This window comes from Canis lupus, chromosome 1, assembly GCF_048164855.1.
Source record: "Canis lupus baileyi chromosome 1, mCanLup2.hap1, whole genome shotgun sequence".
NCBI lineage: Eukaryota > Metazoa > Chordata > Mammalia > Carnivora > Canidae > Canis > Canis lupus.
Window position 1 is genome coordinate 12,199,487 of NC_132838.1, and position 21,892 is coordinate 12,221,378.

Genomic DNA, 21,892 nt, shown 5'->3' on the forward strand with positions numbered 1-21,892 from the left:
GTTTCCTTCATTTACCAGAACCTGTGGCCTCAGCAAACATAGCAAAAATTACTTAGTAAATTACAGGAGTATTGATCTGTCTTTCTCTTCAAAGAAGGCACTGACACCTAGCTTTTTTTTTTTCCCATCACTCTTCCATAAGCCAAAATATAAGAGTAGCATCCCCAGTGTTATTGATGTGAGTCACACACACTGTGAGATTTTCTGTATGGTGACTGAGTAACCTTTTCCTTTTGGTTTACATTTGTGGGAAAACAGAATGAGGTAGCTAAATCCCTAATCACCCAATGGATAATCAGAGCTATACAGCTGGAAGAAGTGGTAATGGGGAGGGGGATGAGACATTTACTCTGCTTTTTTCCTGATTAAAATATATCTTATGAATTGCTCTTTTTTGGGAAGGCAATTCTCAACCAGGAAGACAGATACAAATGAAAAAAACCCAGGTCCTCTCTCACATGAAGATTGTTAAATAGTTGGTATCTTTTGATAAAAGAGTGACCCAAAGAAAAAGATTTTATTGGATCTCATTAAAGTATTGAAATTTCATCTATATAGATTGTAACTAAACTGACACAAATCATTTATTTGGTTTTAGTAACATAAGAATATGGCTCTATGACTTTATTTTGCACACAAAAACCTATCAGCCCTCTGTTATTAAGCCCGGAGGAAAACTGAAAATTGTCCTCTGCCTCTTATCTGCCCTCTTTCCTGTACCTCCCAAATCCCTAAGAACAGGTCTGAGTCCCAATGTCTGGTTTAAGGTGCTTTATGAAGTTTAAAAGAGATATGTCGCGGAGCTCATATACCTTTTGGGTCTCTCCTTCTATGAAATGATGTTATAATTCTGTAATAGAACTAAGGCAACATCCAATTCTTGGCCATCCTGAGAAGATCCAGTAGATGAAACTGTCTGAATCATACTGAACTGGGTTTATTATACCAGCTTAGCTATTCACAAGCTTTAAATGACCTTGGACATGATATCACAAACTCTTAGTTTCAGCATCCACACTTATAAAATAGGGAAATAATAGCACTTCTTGTGATTTGATGGGATACTTTGAAGTGTCTGGCATACAGGTTTATAACTAATGTTAGTTTTTCTCTCCATCAAATTATTTTCTTCCTTTCTCTCTATAATTGTGAAATACTACTAATAGTTCAGTAACATTATGAATTTAGTAGTTGTTTGTTTTCTTTTTGATTGATTCACTTTGGACCTTACCACTCTTATCTACAACGTTTCTCTGACACCATGCATTGCATTCTAAACAATCGCCATGCAGACATCTGAAACATAATCTGTAATTCAATGATTTCTTCTTTTGCCTGTTTTCTGATATATGTCACCTAGTGGAAGCAAGAAGTACCTGTATGAAATGTTTTTGTTACTATTGGAAATGGAGTGATTAAAGTGAGTCCATTAAAATGAGTACAGTATCACAACATATTAAATAACACAAAAGAAGCCAAAGATAATAGTATTCTAGTCAATAATAAATGGAAGGGGTGGATGAAGAATGTCATTATCATCAAGGCTATATGATGATTTGTGCCTCTATGGCCACAGAATCCTTCACGCTGACTTCCAAATTGCATTGTCTCCTTTGTATAAGAAGAAAAGATCGGCTCTGGCTTGACCATGAGTCAGTCTTCTCCTGTAACAGAAAGAAATTCCTTCTATTCAGGGACACTCAGGGCTCATCACACACCATGAAGTACAGCAGCGGGCAATAATTAGCTTCTCTTTCCCATTCAGCTATCATATTGTCTACCTCACTTCATCTTTTCATTCTTGCTGCAAACAAAACCACTAGATGACATTTTTTTTTGTTTCTAAATGAGTATTTATGAAGATCAACACCTAAAATTAAATTAGTTAAACTAAATATCTCTCAGCTTGTAGATGAATATTGTAAAAGAAAAAGGCATGAATATATGCCCACGTAAATTGAAAGTACTTTGTACAATCTCCTTTTTCCTTTTCTGCTTCATGCATAAACTTTGACAACTGCAATTGTAGACATGTATACTATGATGTAAGGACTGTGCAAACATAGAATGAAGGCAAGCCTGAGCTCAGAAAGAGCTGAATTCTGCGGATGTCATCTCTGCTTGTCTAATTCTGGTCAGATAGCTACCTAAGTCACCAAGGACAAACACCCTCATAACTTTCCCTGCTGATGCTGAGCCATTGTCCTGAGCTGAGTTTCAGCTTTTGAGGAACCTAAGGTCCAGCCTGCTCTCTGAATGTTATGCTGTGCCATATACAGCACAAAAAAGAGACTATATGAAATTATTACTGAAGATTTTCCAGCAGGCTAATGCCTCGTATGTTTGCAGATAAGCATACAATATTGGGCAAAGACTGAGCTCCACTTCTCAACAATGAGAGCAAATGCCATCACGTAGTTTGAGCTGTGAAAAAGCACATCTCTATCAAGTATCTCACACATTCATACTCAGCAATTCTAGATATAATGAGGTAACTCAACACCATCGTATCTGAACTGATTTTCACTCGCATGTAAGAAATATCTGAGTAATTACTTGTTGGAATGAAAAGTGGAAGAATGTTTGAAATGAAGCTAGCTGCTTATACTGCAGCTAAATAAACTGGCTCCAACCCAAGAAACTTCTTGACATAAAGACACTTCAAGCCCCTATCTCTCCATGTCCAAAGCCCCTCAGGATTACCATGGTGTATTTGTTTTAATGCCAGTATCTTTGTTCTTGGTTCTTCCTCAAAACAAAGCCTGAGCAAACTATGGAGTGCAGGTAGCTTATTTAGGAAATTGATCCCAGGACACAGGATTTGAGGCTGGGAGTAGAAAGGAAGTAAAGGGAAGGTCAGTCAAGGGATACATGATGAAGCTGACTACCTCTGTGTAGTGTCCTCTGAAGCCACCTGAGGAAGTACTTATGCTCTGGCTCATACTCACTGGTCCAAGTGTTAATGTCCTTTCACATCCAGGTTTGTTCTTATATCGATGTATCTGTTGAGTTTCCAACAAGTGTGCCAAATGGTGATGTCACAGAAGCTTGGGGCAGAAAGTGAGAGAGATTCAATGTAACTGCAATGAGCTGCTCTCACTTTACACTTTTGCCCAGAGGTGGGCTAATGACTAGAGTTCAGAATTCAAAGTTAGGCTAAGAGAATATCAGAAAGGTCATAACCCCTCCATTCCCAGCACCATTAAGAGAAATTAATATCCTATAAAGAGTCTAACCCATTACAGTAAAAAAGTTGGCCAGTTGCTGTGCCTAGGCCAGCAGAGTGTATAATTATCAGCATGGGGAAAAACATTCTGCAAGTGCATCTTTGGTGGAGGGAGCAATATTACTTTCATCCCTGGATCAGATCCCCACATTCTAGTTAGTAGGGATACATATCCATACATCCGTTGTGGAATAGTGTATATACTGCATTATATAGGGTGTTTTCCAGGAGTGTCATCCTAATCAGGTAATACTCAATTGGCTATCTCAGAGATGTGTTCTTGTAAGACCACTAATACCATGGTCTTGAACTGAACATTTTACCTGTCATAATTTTTAGTAAGCTCCTTGGTTTTAGGCACTATTATGAAGAATCTCTTATGGTAAATTAGATACCCTATTAGCATATGGATAGTGGTATTTACAGGTCTGTTATGCAAAAACTGTTCTGGCTGACAGGAGAGAGTAGCTGACGTCCATTAGAAGACTCCTGTTTCAACACTTTCTCCTTAGTGGCAAATACTGTCTGGCTGTTAAGAAAATGAGACCTAAAGATCAGCATTCTTTGTGCCCACTCCCATAGATCTATGTATTCGCACATTTCCTAAACATATTGGCTTTAGTCTTCTATTCTTGCTTCTTCTAGGCCCCTAACTGAATATCCAAACCTCTTGTTCAAGAATCCATGTATATCTGCACATCAGGTATCCTTCCATAAGGCAATAACCAATAACACAGCTAACTGCTCTGCTCAGTGCAAAGATTTTTGTTGACCATTGCCCTCAAAGCCATCCTTGGTAGGTCTGTTGGGTAGCAGAATAAATATAATACACAATCACTTGTACTTGCACTTGTGAACAAAGCCATTCTCCCTTATGAGATTATTGCAAAGAAGCCCCTAAAGGCCACATATATAAATTAAGAATAAAGCATTGACAAAACTAAGGGAGGTGACAAAGGAGTCTAAGTCATCTATTCATTCAACATATCTTTACCTTCTGGACCTTCCAAGGCCAGATCTACAATGCATTATTTTCTATGCACAGTGGATTGTTACCATGGCTGCCTAAACCTGCCTGATGGATCTTGGAATATTTGGGTCAGAATGGGCTGCTCTGATTGCATAGTAATTAGTTGCTGATTGTTAGTAATTCCTCAGGAGCTTCTTAAGTATAATCTGAGATTGGTCCCCGTACATGAGGAAAGGGAGAGACCAAAGAGGCTGACTACTCCAGATTGGTAGGTGGCAGATTTAATGAGCAAGGGAACTTATGTAAGAGCTTGTCTTGGGGGATCCCTGGGTGGTGCAGCAGTTTGGCGCCTGCCTTTGGCCCAGGGCACGATCCTGGAGACCCGGGATCAAATCCCACATCAGGCTCCCGGTACCTGGAGCCTGCTTCTCCCTCTGCCTATGTCTCTGCCCCTCTCTCTCTCTCTCTTTCTCTCTCTCTCTCTATCATAAGTAAATAAAAATTTAAAAAAAATTTAAAAAATAAATAAATAAAAAATAAAAAATAAATAAAAAAAAGAGCTTGTCTTGGGTGGCTGCTATAAGACCAGTAGATCTCCATACCCACTGGAATCTTGAATTTAGAGATCTTAACTGGATTTAATTCTGTATATTCTCTAGATAGTCTTGATACCACATCTCTATCTCAGACCTTTATTCATCACACAGCTTCTGGGAATGGGGAAGGTAAGAAGAGCATACATTCCAAGAATGAGGGAAGGGATAAGGGGGGGGGGACTTCAGTTGCCCCAGTCCTGCTAGTAGGTCAACTAGTGGTCACATCTTCTTAATGACCTCCCTACACACATAGTTACTTGTTTCATGGTCAGATGTTTAACCCTAATAGGACCAATGCCATAACAACAGCTATTTTTAAATAAGTATTTTTCTGCTAGACAATTTAAGACTGGACTTCAGTTCCTGAGGAGTCTGCTCTGTGACACTCTCTGGGCTTCCTAGAGCTACCACACAGTACTTTATCTGCTCAAATAGCTCCAGCATTGTCAAATCTATGGAGTCATGTAGCATGAGTGGAAAGGCAGCTTATACTGTGACTTAGAAATCCTGGACGTCACTTTTTTTTTGCCCACGGGCTTCTGAGTCACCTGATAAATTCATTAGAATAATATTCTATATATAACATATGTCATCTCCAGAATCCAAAGAGGCCCAGGAAGCTTAAAGTAAGGTGTCACAAATGTGCAAGAAATGGCCCTATACCATAGAGGACATATGTGGGCATGACTTACACTATCAGAGCCCACAAATTGTTCTCGGCAGGGCAGATCCCTTAGTCTTTGTGGCTCTTATTTGCCACTCTCTGGAATGCATGTGTCTTACTAAAGTACCCAGAATTCTACTTCCTGATTAGTGTGATTGCAATGAGCATGACTGCATTAATATGGTGACCAGTGTGATGATGATCTGAGGGGGGAAAAAAAGGATGGTAAACCCCGTTGCAGACTATACTATAACAGAGTACAGAAAAGTAAGCACAACCCTAGGGGAAGACAGAAAATGTGTACTGCTGCCTTTTTCACATTAGGAAACTTTATTAAAGTATAAATAGAGAAAAGTAAACAAATCAGAAGTTTTCACATTGGTAAATTTTCAGAGTGGACACATGCTTATAACCAGCACTATGGCAAAATTAAATATCAATGGTTTTCCTGTGATTACCTGCTCCACTGTCCTGGTATTTTAATACCATAGGCTGATTTTGCTTTTTTCAGTACTTCTTTGTATCCATCTCCTTTTAACATTTTTGTCAGATCATCCATATTATTGTGTGTAGTTGTAATTTTTTTTTCTCACTGCTTTAAATGATTCCATTTATGAATATTCATAATATTGTTTATTCATAAATTGTTTATGCACAATTGAATCTTCAATTTGAGGCTATAGTGCTTTAAAAAGAAACTTGTACACGGATTTTGTTAAATATTTGATATTTTTTCCTCTTGTATACACCTAGGAGATCATTAAGTGATAAGATTTGCAAAGGTATAGCTTTAGTTTATATTGCTAAGCCGTTCTTAGTTGTGATGTTCCAGTTTATACCTAATATACATAAATCATTCCTTTTGATATAAATCCCTCCAACACTACATCTCTTTTCACTTTTGGAAATATTGGGGGGTATTTTGAGGTATCACATTGTGTGATTTTAATTTGTATTTCCTTATTAACTAATGAATTTTCAACTTAAAACACATTTTTATATTTATTACCAATTTTATACCTATTTTGTAAAGGACTTGCCCAATGAGTATTGCTCATTTTTCAATTGGGTTGGCTGCATTTTTATTAATACCATCCTTTTTGTATTTGAATATGAATAATTTGTTGGCTATACTTATTGTAACTATCCTTTCTATGGGGCCTGACTTTTTAACTCTCTCATTGATGTCTTTTCATGGCAATTCTAACTTTGATCAATAGCCAAATACCCAGTGCCAGAGGCTGTGTTATTTGCATATCAATACCATATGTGACATACCAGCGGCAATTGAAGTACCGTCTGTTTAAGTTTATGATATTCCACAACTATCTGGCACAATTCTAGTTTTTTAGTGCCCAGACTGGGAACTAAATGTGGATTTTTAGAGCATACTACCGTACATCCTTTTTGATGGTGGCATTAACCTGTTTAATTTATCCTAGTATGGGTTTGCTTGTGTGATGGAGGGAAAGAAGAGTTTCAAGAAATTCAACTCGGTCTTCCCCATCTCAATAGCTCTTAATTCACAAGTAAGACGAAGTTATTGGAATTCTTTCAGTACAATCTATACATTCCAATTATATAATAAAAAAAATAATTACACAATGAGTACCTGGACATTTTGGAACAACTGAGAGAGTTGTATGCTAGAATGCCATTCATCACCTGGCTGCCATGTACTTTCACTATAACCATTACTATATTTTGGTTCTGCTTATATCCTAATCCATTCAGACCTGATACTCAACAGCTTTTGGTTCCTTGAATTACAGCATTTTGGGTCTGATAATTAACCTAAATCTGGAAATGATTAATGGATCATTATTTACACTTGCTGCGTCTGACTTCCTGCAGAGACATTTTGCTCTCTGTTGTTTCTCTTTTGTGATTTTGTTAAGTGATATCCAAGCTGGTTTGCCACTAATCTAATCTTTAAGATCATTAATCTATTAGCCATTGCCAAAAAAATTCCTGCAGGTCAAATCGTCATGGTTTTCTTTCCAAACCTGCTGTCTACCTTGCCTTGGTCAGTTAATTACCACCACTGGGCCTCTGCTGATCTAAAGCCCTATTATAAATAATAATAGAGAGCCTAACTACACAACAGCCTTCCCTACCATCAACTCCAGCATAGAGAAGACAGTTATTACTTCTCAAAGGTATTACTGTATTATTTACCCAATAACCTTCTTTATTTACAGCTTTAACAATATGAAGTGGCCTTGTGTCACTCCTGGAGAACATAGATTATGGTACCCTGGTCTCACATAGTAAATCTATTCTAACATCCCCACATTGACATCTGTGAGGCTTCTTTTATCTTTTACATTCTCTACTGTTCATTGTGGCTCCCACTGTGTCCATCACAAAACTAACCCAGCAGCATATAAGGAATAGTTTCAGGTATTATTGACCAAATCTTCAAACTCAGATCACAAGGGTATACACTCATATCAATAAATTCTCCCTTATCTTCCCTAAAATCTCCCTTTCTGGTCCAACACATTCAAGATTACTGTTAACATATAATCACCTGTTTCCAGATCTGAAAACTCTTTGATAAATAAGTTGTGTCTTCTCATAGTGGAGAAAGAACTTACAACCTTGGGCTTTGTTGAGGTAAGCCCAAGTTATTCACCAGGAAATGATAATAATAAAACAGAAAAATTTAGGACAGATTTTAGGAGCCCTTGGAAAACACCCATTTCATACAGGGGGAGGGTTCAAGATAATCCAAGGGTTCAGGTTTATTCACCTGAATGCTGAATTCCAAGACTCAGCATCCCATTCTTTGGGTCAAAGTCTTGACTTTGACAAAGGGCATCTGCTGAGGCTGAACATTCAAATTTTTTGTAGCTTGGAAGCTATTGTCAGATAGCTGATGTCTCGTATTTGTAATTATTTCCCTGTTTCCTTCAAGTAGTACCACTGACAACTAAACCAATGCTTCACTTTCCACCTATATCTTATCAAGTTCACTACCAGTTAAGTGATAATTGTGAAACAATTATACATCAGGTGTTACATCTTCACATCTATCCCTAGTAATAGGGTCATTATTGATCCTTATACAAATCAGAGGACCTAGTTCTAAAGTCTCTTCCAGAAGGGGTCCTTAGCACCAAATTGATAACCATTCTCTTAATCTGGGTTCCGCCAAAAGCTTAGCCTAAGAAAATATCTTGAACAGAGGATTTGAAGTCTGGAATTAATCCCAATCAAAAGACAATTATAAAGAGCAAAACAGGGAATGTTAATACAAAGATGAAATATTGACCTGATCACCACTGTGCACAAATGGATTATATCTTGCTGACAACTTTCTAAAGAGTCTTACAGAATGCACCTCAGAGCTCTCCATCATAAAGATAGATTAAAAGAGCATTTATTAATCAGATAACTAGATAACCCCTTTCAGTAAGAGTTGCCCCAAAAAAGGTTAATTCACTTATACTTCCATGTTGTGCAAGGTCATGATAGCTGACAGAGTACCTGCAGAGATGTTCTGAGTGACATCTGTGTACAGTGAAGTAGGATGCTGCCACTTTACAACTGTGATTGGTTGGTTTGGGCAGCAATATTGTAAGTAAAATTATGGGCTGAGAAAATGTATGTGGTATACAGATGCTACAATTTCAAGTTTTGTTTGATTCTCTTGGTCTTAAATGCTGACTTTCACTCTTCTTTTCTTTTTTGTCTTTTTGATTTATATGTATTAAAGACCTTGTAGATGTATTTATATAAATCTTTTTCACAAGAATGTTAGAGGTGCCTGGGTGGCTCTGTTGATTGAGCATCCAACTCTTGGTTTTGGCTCAGGTCATGATCTCATGGGTTGCAAGATGAAGCCCCATCTTGGGCTCTGGCTCAGCGAGGGAGTCTACTGGAAGATTCTCTCCCTCTGCCCCTCCCCCCCTTCCTTCAATCCTATTTGAGTATGCATGCATGTGCACATGCGCTGTCTCTCTCAAATAAATAAATTATAAATTGTGAGTAAGTCAGGGTACGTTTAGAGTGATACATGAGTGATACAGAATAAGGAGTTTATTATAAAAATTAGACTTAATTTAGGGAGCTGGGGAAATGTGATAGGTCAGCCAGGCTGATGGTAGGGAAGGAGAATGGAATGTGATCTGGAGAGATAAGGGCAAACTAGAACCCGTGAGAATAAACTAGGACCTATGAGAACAAACTGGAAACCATGTTTCCTGTCATTTCATCTGACATGCAGTAAAATAGTACTTTTCAACACAGAACTGCTTAAATACTTGGATCAGTTCTCAGAGAAGCCAAAAGAGGTCTAGTGTCCCTATATGTACCTTATACCAGCAAGGTGACCAAGTCATCCCATGGCAACTTGTAGGTGTCACGTCACTTGGTGCTTAGCTCCAAACTTCATATAGAACAGCTTTCTCTTCTTTTCTTTCAAATCTTATATAAATTTCTTTCATGAACCATAAAGGAAATCAAATACATGGTGAAATATTTCCAGTTTAACTATATTGACCTATAATATCACATACATATCATATCTATAATATCACATATAATATCATCCCGGTCTGCTTCTTATCAACTTAGCACTTCCTTCAATCCTTATGAACTTCCAAAGAGAGAGAATAACACAATTATGCTTGCACCTAATGGCATCCAACCATCCCTGATGGAGCTGAGAGCAAAAATTACCTGTTCCTTCAAAGAGGATGCACAGTTCCTTCATCCATTTTTGGGTGATATGTATTCCTTTCCTAGCCAAATCACACTTGTCCTTTAATATACTGTAATATAAATACAGAGGTAGAAGGTTTACTATTAACACATCTTCTTTATTCCAGACATTCTTCTAACTGATGTTATATAGTGGCAATTCAATTTCCCTCTGAAATCAGAATTGATCACCCTAGCCAGGACACTAATACTTTGTTTACCTGTTAATTCACTGTCATGAGAAACCCAAAGTGGCCAGGTGGAAGTCTCAACTTACAGTTTAATGGAATCATTGTCTGGCCCTTTGATAGAAGCATTTTCCACTTGAAAATTAAGATTACCACACCACTAAAAGCAAAAGTCATGAGAATAGGAAACAAACACCTCATTAGTGGGTCACTAGAAGCAGTAGTGAAAGAATCCATTTTCATTTTCACCTCACTGGTTCCCTAGACCTTTTAATCCTGGCTGCGGAACAAACAACATATTTTAATCACAGATTCAGAACATAGACTGCATCTTAGAGCTCATTGTACTACCCTTCAAGAGGTGGACACATAAGAACTAAATCTTTAAAAGTCTGTTTCAGTGTTCTATCAGGCCAACTGCTTCAGAATTATGGATAACATAAAAACAGTGATTTCAAGAGAATGAGCCCATTGCCACACTCTATCTGATCTAAAATGAATTCGTTGTCAGAGGTAATCTGAGTGGATTGCCATTGTGGTAAATAAGGCATTTTGTAATCCCACAGGTGACAGTTTTAGAGGAAGCACTGTGTCAGGGTAGGTTAATCCGTAAAGCCACCCCACAATATAAATATTGTTTGATTTTTATAGACTTTCTAAAGTATAACAAGAAGCCCATATTGTTCCCTTCCTTAGTTTGGTGACAGACCATTGAATTAGAGAAAATATATAATATTTTATGTTAGCATATTATAAAAACATAACTTAATAATCCCCCATAAATTGTTGTTAACTTAAATATATATGGGTATGTGGTTAGATACTTATCTCCCTTCAAAGAGATGTGTCAACTAGGTCCACATCACATCACCTTTTAAATGTGTTCCCTGTTATCACAGATGTGAATAAAAAAATCTTATATTTTAGGAAATCACCTGGGGTTTTCAAAACAAACTACAATTACATATTCATCATATAGTGTCAAATATTTCCATATAATTCCCAGTAAGAGAGATTTGCTATGTGTTACATCATGCTGTGTCTTATGGCTTTTTTTTTTTTTTTTTTGCAATTGATTATTGCTCACAGATGGTATTTTCTTGACCTCCTACTTCAAATCACAACAATCTGTTGCCTTATCTAAGAGTTTATCTAGGATGACATAAAGATGTAGAGTTAGGAATGTTGTTCCTAGCTGTGTCAAGTTGTATTTAAAAGAAACTTTGTAAATCATCAAGCTGATTCCTTCCTCCTGAGGGATTTGTGGGGGTATTGGAAAAATGTATGATACATTTGTGAAACCTTAAGAATTGTGATCCACCACAAGAATAAAACTATGCAAATATTGTAAGGAGCACTAATTGGGTACTACCAAATTGCTATGTGGTTACTATAATTTACTGAAATAACCATCTTTTGATGCTTTTTTTCTTAGGAGGACTCTGAGTTTCATGTTTTTGTTTTCTTCCTGATAGAGCACTAAAAAAAGAGAATGCACAGAGAGCTGTATTATTGGATGTGGAGAGCACATAGGCAAAGGATGTTTACAGTTTATAACAATTTTCAATTTTCTGCTCCTAAGCCCAGTGTGTTCATTAGAAAAGCAAGTGCTACCTATGACCACTACTAACTATTTTAATAAAATATTTATAAACAAAAAGGTCAGAATTAAAAAGATATTAGCCAAATCATTGCTTCACTTCTAGCCCATGGGCTTTGTTGTTCTCTGCCTGGAGGAACAATTTTCCTACTGTTTAGAGTTAGATTCCTCTTCAAAGGCAAGCAATAGCTGACCTGTGTCTTCAAAACCAAAAGCTAAATTCTCACACTGGCATTCTTGATCTTTCAACATCTGGCTCATAGATATTTCTACATTATATCATACTACTCTCCTTTAAAACAATCATCAAGTCAGCTAAACCTTTAATAATTCTGAATTTACCTTTAATAATTCTGAATTTCCTCTAATAATTCTGAATTTACCTAAACTTTTACTTTATTCTCCTTATTTAAAATATTTTCCTCAAATGCTCACTCTTTATACAAATCACATCATTGAATATCTATTTCCAATACCATCTCCTTCAAACTTTCTTGATACTTTGTAATAGATATAATCTTTTAAGCTATCAAAAACACTCATTTTTTTTAATTCTTACTTCACCTTGGTTTTCTATGATATCTGTATTAGTTAAATGTAGTTGATACTTAATTATGTGTTAACCTTAAAAATAAAACTGTCAATTATTTTACCATCAAAAGAGTTTGCTGGTAAGGATTTATTAAGGAATAGCAGAGAACTGCAACCCAGGACAAGCAAGCTAAAATAAAACCAAAGGCAAGTTTGATGAGCAAAAGAAAGGAATGTTCTTTTATCCAGCAAGAAAGGAGTTGGGAGGGGCTGTTATAAACTAAAAGTTCATTGGAATAATCTGAAAGCTGGAAGTATTCACTTGCAAAATCCATTTCTTGCTATTGCAATTGACTGGTAAGACTGAGAAGCCTCCCGGCCAGCCTCTAAACTCCTTTTTAAATGAGATTTCCGTTTAATTTTCACATATGTAAATAAACCATAAATTGGCATATCTAAGTGGTGGGACCTCATGAACTTTCTGTAAAGTAACTACCAGAATCTGTCAGTTCAATTGTCTGCATTGTACTATTAAAAAAATAATAATAAATTTTAAGGCAGTGTGTACCATGTATATAAATGGTCATGACATAAATAAACTAGAATCTCCAATTTTAGGTTCATATTTGAAAGTGTAAATCCGGAAACAAAGATTCTATTATTTTAGGCATGTGGACATTTTTATGAAATAGTGCTCTTCAAAGATTATTTTCTTTCTCCTACAAAAATCACGATAATTCATAAACCCTTGCTGTCATTCTGATAGAAAAATAGATATTACAAAGAAATTGAGAAAGACTATTTTAAAGTAAAGGTGAATACTCCAACCTTCTGGAATGTTCACGTAGTTGTATACAAGATATATCAAGAGCATCATAATGAAGGATACAGACATTTTGGTGACAAAACCACTGTTGTTCATTATGAGCTGCTATAAATATTGTACAAAATTTGAAATTGTTTTACAATGAAAATATCAATTTGTATTAAAGGAAGCAAAATGAAGGGCACGTTAAGATTTGAGTTAAGTAATAACAAAAGGACCAATTTCTGGAGTTACATTTAATCATGGTTTCAGAATTCCATCATAGAGTAGACATTCTTGGCATTAGTGGGGGTAAGCATACCAAAGGTGACTGCTTAACTAGTTGTATATCATTAATTCCATACATGAATTGACTTAGATTTTGCCCTTTAAATAAAGTTCCATGATAAAATATTTTCTCCAAATAGTATTTTAAGTAGATTTTCTGTTTAAAAAGGAAGAAAACAACCCAAAGGCTTTAAGAAACTTGAATCCATTGTGAATGAACTCAGTAAGCATATTAATAGAAAGGAATCTAAACAAGGCAAATAATTATTTGACAAAGTCACAGGGATAGAAACAATTCTTATTTCTCCTAATAACAATTTTTTTTATTTTTGAGAAGATTAACTCTACTAAGAAATCTTAGGCTACATCGTATATCAATTTTTTATCAAGACACTCTGAAGAACTTTTTACACTTAGTAAAATAGGCTGTGCTGCCTTAAAGTGAATAGCTATTTTGATGTGTAATGGAGAACTGTGTTATTTTGGAACTTAATGACTAAATAGGCTACAAGTGTTCAGTAAAAGGAATTAAAAGACAAAATGAAGTTTTACTTGTGAGGCAAATCTCATCCCCCATCCCTCTACCTTGGAGCTGACCTATGATAAATTGTCTGTGTTATTCAGGACTGGAGAGAGTTAATTCACTTGCAATAGTACCACAGTTGTTACAGTTTCAAAGTTTCCATTTTTTAGTCATGAATGGTAGAGCATAAGGAGATGAAATTACAATAGTAATATAAAAACGATGAGAATTATATTGCATTTTTGTCTCACATGGAATCAAAGACCACACCCACATTATGGACAATAGTTGAAAATCATGCTGCCGAATGATGAGTATGCTTTTCTCCCTCTTCTATAGTTAATAAAGGATGTTCTGTGAGCTATGTATATGCCATACACTACTTCAGGAATAAAATCATTAGCAGAAATGTGCATCATTACTTTTGGGGACCAATGAATGCCCCCTGATTTTCAAACTCAAGCTAATGTTAAAAATGAACATTTTCCATGTTTGCATTTCTTTGCACTTCTGAGAAGCAGCTGAGACCAGAAGCAAAAATGCTAATATTCCATGAGAGCAGCTGTTGTTATGGTATTTCTGGACTAGCTGCTTACAGAAAGATTAAATCTTGCTGTAAAGCTTGCATTTTCTCCTAGAATTCTCAGCTCAATTTCATAAACTCAAAAGGTTTGAGTAGGTGAGATGGAATTGTGATAAGCAACCCCAATCAGGTTATTTCTCTGAACTAAAACAAGCCTTTAAAATTTTCTCAGCTCTAATGCATCTCCATTAATAGTGTTAAAGCCATGAGTTACAGTGGAAGTCACAAATAAATATCTAATCTGCAGAAAATGAGAAATCCTGAAATAGGAAAAGGAAAATCTGGAGTGAGGGAAAAAGCCCTAGAACTTTTTACTTTTCAATCTCTGAATATATATGTATATATGTGTATATATGTATATGTGTATATGTATGTGTATCTACATGTATATACATCCATTTGACATCTATTGAAAATGATGATTGCTTACACCTCAGTAAAATATTTGATTTACATACAAAGAAACAGTAAATTAAAGCAGTAAGATAACAAACAGCAGATCAATTCACTATAACCACCAACCACAACAGTGTATTTTAACAAAATACAAGTGGACTGGTTGTTCCATAGAACATAAATGGTTTTACTCAGGACAAAACCTTGGCTAGAAGACTTTTTGAACCACTAGTTTCTCATTCAACACATGGTAACTTTTAAGTCCTAGAAATAGCTATATTAAATTATTTTAAAGTCTGCTCTTCTTTGGAATCTCTTCTTTTGTAATGTAAAAAATAAAAAGAAAATACAAATACTATAAAGGTGATATACTAATTATATATTATATTTTATGTACTTGATAATTTGATAAGATGTTTCAATAATTTTATTAAATAAATTTCAAGAATATAATTGGTAATGCCAATGAATCAATCATGCTGCAAATGTTAATTAAGTGTCCACTCTATTTTAGCTTCCCTGATGACTTCAACTAAGAGAAACACTATTCTAAAGAAGTATCTAATCAATCCAGGGGGAAAGAAATTTAGGTTCCCCAATTATCATATAAAGAATTCCAGTCCTAAACTGTTCTTTATTATAAAAAGTCCATGAATTCATAGGTAAAAATGTTTAATCTGGTTTATAATTGCAAAGAAAAATGTCATAAACAAAAGACAACTACTTGATCTGAAAGGATTAAAATAAGCTGAAAGAAGTGAGATAGGATGACATTATTAAAGTGAGCAGAAAAAAAATTAAATTAAAAAAAATTAAAAATTAAAAAAAAGTGGGCAGTGACCTAGTGACCTCAAATGTGGGAAAGATCTTGATAATTACATATATATGTAATTATACATATATACATACATACATGCAAGCACATGTAATACACATATATACATACATATATTTCTAAACATAAATATGCAATGAATTAACAGACCAATAATAAATTGTGAAATAATTGTTTCCGAATTCCTATTTCATATATACCTATATATTTCCTAGATAATTTATCCATGTATTTATATATATGTGTGTGTGTATAGTTTATAATTTATATGTATATGTATATATACATTGTCATTATATAGAAAGGAAGATAATTCAAGAAATGGTAAGATTAGATTTAGTCCATCAATGATCTGTTACCATGAAGTAAGGAAGTACCTGTAAGGGGTAGATGGGACAGTGTGTTGTAAGCAGAACATGTTTAAAGTTATTTCAGAATACGCTGTATTCTGTAACTTCTCTCATTCACAGCATCTATTAGGTGCTCAAAAATTATTTAACTTGTTCAATCAAAAGATATATTCACTTCATCTTGACCTTCTATATAGTTACTGGTACAGACAAGCTCAGGTTCACATCAGGGAAAATCTTGATCCCAAATTACAAGAGAACTGAACCACTGTCTCCATTAGAACATAAAGAAAAGGAAAAATTACAAGTATCTTGTATAATTTTGAAATCAAAAGAAAAGGTTTACAGAAGTCAGAAAATGATGAAAGGGGGCAGGAACTTTTTAAAGACAGAGGGTAAAGTCTCATTCGCTACAATAAATGATTATATATGCTCATTGTTTCTCCCATTTTCATTCTGATTAAATTTTAGAAAAAAGGAAAGAAGTAGATTTGCCTGTAAATTGATCAAATTTAATTGCTTCCCATCAGGTTTTTACTTGTCACTGTACTGAAGCTGCTATTTTAGAAAGGTCATCAATGACATATTGACCAATTACATTTTCATCTTTGAACTTTTTATCTTTGTTCAATATGTTTCACGGTTCAGACTTCTTTGTGTGTGAATTAAACTGGTTCTCCAATCACGTATTCATCCATTTACCCATCCATTCATAAATGTATACAACATTGATAATTTTAAGGACTAAGCACTTGTAATTTTAGAATCACCTAGCCTTGAAATCTCAACTTCCAAAGGTATTAAAGTCTTCCTCTTTTTAATTGACTATTTATGATCATTTGCCATTATTTTTAGATTTTATTACCACTCTGCATTTTGATCTCCTACACTGTCACATGAAACCAAGTGCTTTAGTTTTGATTATTATTACTCTGAAAAACATTTTATACAAAAGACCATAGTGAGTAGTCACCAGTAGAAATTTAAGAAGGAATATTCACTTTGTCAAATACTTTTGTTATAGTTGAGGAATTTCCTCTGTATGACACTAACTACAATTCATTGTGAGCATTCAGTGTGCATACTCAAGAACCTTTCATTCTAAAGAAATAAAATGTCAAAACTTTTATATTTTAAGGTATATTAAATGAAGTGCATATTAAATGAAGTCACTTTTTTCTTTTAATAGGTCATTTTTGTGAAAATAGGCATTGTCTGCATAAATGAAATTAAAAATGTAGATGGGGTGGTATTTAAACAGAAGTAGAAATAACCCATATTAGAAATTAACAGAAGTGAAACAATATTCTCACTTTATTATTTTTTAAATATTTTATTTATTTATTTGTAAGAAGCACACAGAGAAAGGAGACATAGGCAGAAGGAGAAGTAGGCTCCCAGCAGGGAGCCCGATGTGGGACTCCATCCCAGGACCCTGGGATCACGACCTGACCCAAAGGCAGATGCTCAATTGCTGAGCCACCCAGGTATCCAAAAATATTCTCACTTTAGAAGTGAATATAATTTAAATCAATTTCTCATTTCCTTTCCAAAAAAAAAAAAAATGCTTCCTTGTTTTGATAAGAGGTTATATAAATCACCATTTTATTTGGTCTGGTATAAATTCACTAGAACTTTTATAAATTATTTCCACATCAGGATAATTAGACTAAGATTACTTTTATATAAATGATAAATACAAAAATGTGTTGAGTGAGTGATGGGGTAGATGTTCTCAAGTGAAAGGAAGTATTAAAAATATATCAAGAACAAAGTATTAAACTCATATATGTTTATGTAATCTAAAAAGGGATGCTAAATAAAGATTTTTGTTTTGTTTTACTTATTTTTAATTTTTTATTTTATTCAAGTTCAATTTGCCAGCATATAGTATAACACCTAGTGCCTATCCCGTCAAGTGCCCCCCTCAGGGCCTGTCACCCAGTCACCCCATCCCCCCCCACCTCCCCTTCCACTACCCTTTGTTCATTTCCCATGGTTAGAAGTCTCTCATGGTTTGTCACTCTCTCTAATTTTTCCCACTCAGTTTCCCTCCTTTCCCTTATAATCTCTTTCACAATTTCTTATATTCCCCATATGAGTGAAACCATATCAAGATTGTATATTCAGAATACACAACGACCTGTGGACAAAATAGCACAATTAAAATATATATATACTGGAGATTTCATGAGGATGTTTCAATCAAACTTAAAGGGTTTAAGATATTTTTACAGTTTTATTTTTTTATTGAGTATAACCAACAAGGTACACATACTTTATACTCCATTACTTTTCATAAAGTATATGTTAGTGTTCTGTATTTTTCAGCCTTTTGCTATTTTGTATTTGGTTTACCTCTGTCTGCCTTATTTCTTTGTAGTTATTCATATATTCTGTATATGAGACCACTGGCAGATATATATATCTGTGTGTGCATATATATATATGCATATATATTTCTGTGTATGTATATGTCTGTGCATATATATCTATATATCATATATATATATATACTCACACACACATATATACGTATATATGTAGACATATCTAACTATATACACTCACACAAATATCTTCTCCTAGTCCATGGCTGGCAATTTCATCTTAATATTATCTTTCGATGAATATGACGGTGATTTTAACAAATTTCAATTAATCTCACCTTTATGGGAAACTTCCTAATTAACTTTTGAGATCTAAAATTAAAGGTTTGCTTTATGTTTTATTCTAGAATTTTTATTTTCTTACCATTCAATTTTATGTTTAGATCCCACTGAAAATTAATTTTATGTGTTTTTTTTCTCTTAAGTTTAAAGATTTTTTTCTATGACTTCTAGTTCACTTACCAAACGTTTTTTAAAATGGTTATCTTTTTCATTGAACTTTACTGGTTTTATCAGCATCATATGATGATACATACCTACGTCTGTCTCTGTTGTTTCTATTTTATTCTGTCAATCTATTTGTTGAACTTGGTACCAATAATGTCCTATGTTAGTTACAGTAAAAGTAAAAAAATCTCAATAGCTGATAATGTTAGTTGTCCATACTTGAACATTTTCTTTCAAATCAAATAACTACTCCAGACTCTTTGTTTCTCCATTTACATTCTAGAAACCATGTCAAATTTCTACCAAAAACTTTTTTCTGTGCAATTTGTATTGGAATTACATCGAATATGTACAGTATTCCAAATCACTAACATAATACCTTTCTTCATTTGTTAAGATATTTTATTGTTATTAAGAAGGTGTTATAGCTTTTAGAGAAGTGACCTGAACATCATTACAGCTTTTCTGAGATATTACATTGTTGCTAGTGTTATTATATTTTTTGTCATTTATTTTTATTTACTAATTGCATGTTGCTAATAAATAGATGTTTTTAATATATAATATATGTTTTTATATTATATATATGTTTTTTTACTTTCTTGAACTTGAGCAACTTTGCTAATTTTGCAAATTAACTCTGTTCATAAATTCTTGATTTATATAGACACAATTATATTCTTTGCAAAATAATAAATTTTTTTGTTCCTTTCAATCTTTATACTTCATATTTCTTTTTCTTAAATAATTTCACTAGATTCATTATTAAAAGAGGTGATAGCAGACATGTCTCATTGCTGAACACAGAAGAAAGCATTACTTACCAATTAAGTATGATTTTCAGATGGTATATCAGTTTGAGAAAGTTCCATTCTGTTCCTCCTTTGTTAATAGTTTTGGATTTTGTCAGATGCATTTATAGCATTTATTGAGACATTAGGGTACACAGAGTGAGCAAGGAAAACATAACATAAATTATGTCTAAGAAGTGATAGAGGCCAGCTTATAAGATTTTTGGGGGGGTTTTATAAGACTTTTTATTTAAAAAAAACGGTTTTAGGGATACCTGGGTGGCTCAGCAGTTGAGCATCTGCCTTCAGCCCAGGATGTGATCCTGGAGTCCCGAGATTGAGTACCACATCGGGCTCCCTGTGAGGAACCTGCTTCTCCCTCTGCCTATGTCCCTGCCTCTCTCTGCATCTTTCATAAATAAATAAATAGAATCTTAAAAAAAAAAAAAAAGAAAAGAAAAAAGTTGGTTTTATTCTGACAAAAATAGGGAGATTTGTAGGGCTTAATCAGAGACATGAAGAGATTATACTATTAATATTTGTTTCTATTTTGAGAACTAAGGGAAGATTAGATGAAAACAAAGTAAAAATTTAGGAGGCATTATCAATAATTCAGGCAAAATATGAGTGACTTGGAAAACAGATGGAGTCATTGATATATTTAGAAGAAAAAACAATAGAATTTCTGAGGAAATAGTTATAAACTTGAGGTGAAAAGAAAAAACTTGAAAGATTCAGGCCTGTGCAATAAGAAGTATGGTATAGCTATTAAGCGATAAGAGGAAATTGTTAGTAGGCCAGATTTTGGGAGAATCTTTTTAGAATTTTAGTTTTGAGAATATTAAGTAAATGAAATTAATTGAACAGTACTAAGTGAAGGCATCAAACACAAGTTTGAAGTTCACCAGATTATTTTTCTGGAGACCCAGTTTGTGGGTTAGCAGGATGTGAGTGGTAAGATGTGAATGAATTGCATTACCACAAGAGTGAATGCAAATAAAGTAGAGACTATATACGAGGATTTTGACTGAATCCAAAATTAAGGTTAACTATTAAAAGAATCACCAAAGTAAGCTGAGAACAAACAGCTAGAAGGAGGGAGGCAGGGAGGTGCATGTGTTACATTATTGAAATACATTAAAAAAAAAAAAAAAAAAAGTGTTCCTGAAGGAAAGAATGGTGGCTAATGTCAAAATGAGGTCAAGTAAGATAAGAACTGAGAATGACTTTTGGATTTAGCAGGAAGAAGCTCACTGGTGGTCTTGACATAATTTCTGTGAAATGATGGTTTGTGTATGTGTGTAAGACTTGGTAGACTTAAGAGTGTGAAAGAGAGGGAAGACAGGAGACAATGAATTTAACTATTTCTAAGAGATTAGCTAAAAAGGGTGAAAGAATTTGATGCTCTTTAAAAGGCAAATAAGATCAAGATAGAATTTGTTTATAAGTTTTAAGAAAGAATAAAAGCACATATTAGCTCTTGAAGGGAACAATCCAATAGTGAAGGAAAAATTTATTAGAAGAGGGAAAAAATATTTGATGTATTCTCAAAAAAGTAAAAGGGGAGGAGATGTAGATCCTGAGCAAGGGCTTTAACATTGGAAAAGCACAAAGACTGTCATTTACAGGAGGAAGCAATGTAGTAGAGGTATAAAGATATGGGAAAGTGGGAACCTGGTGAAGTTATTTTCTCACTAATTCATTTTTTTCACAAGCATAAAATTATTAGCTGAGAGTTCATAGAAGATGTTGAGCCTTAAAGAAAACACATGCAATAATTTTCTGGAGAAGGTAAGGTAAATATATTTGAGAAAGTGATTGCAGGTCAGTACTAAGTACTTTATTTTGCTTTATGGTTATGATTTTCAAACTAGATCAGTCTGTTCTGCACTGTAATTTTCTCCAGCTGTCTTCAAATATAACAATTGTTTTGTTTTGTTTTGTTTTTTCCCAAATGAAGGAAAGAGAGGAAGGAATAAGGAAATGAGAGAAGAAAGATTGC

General features: G+C 34.4%; 1 long non-coding RNA gene across 2 annotated transcripts in view; it reads right to left on the reverse strand.

Annotated features, from left to right (window-relative positions):
* LOC140611949 (uncharacterized) overlaps positions 1-21,892 on the reverse strand; it is a 56,248-nt gene that overhangs the window by 16,672 nt on the left and 17,684 nt on the right. Inside the window, exons 3-6 of one of the 2 annotated variants that reach the window (XR_012013284.1) lie at positions 10,143-10,234; positions 9,776-9,900; positions 2,949-3,047; positions 952-1,664 (exon numbers count right to left, since the gene is read on the reverse strand). This is a non-coding gene — a long non-coding RNA (uncharacterized lncRNA). Of the gene's footprint in view, positions 1-951; positions 1,665-2,948; positions 3,048-9,775; positions 9,901-10,142; positions 10,235-21,892 lie in introns of those variants that run through there. The other variant, XR_012013333.1, reaches the window with a different exon arrangement.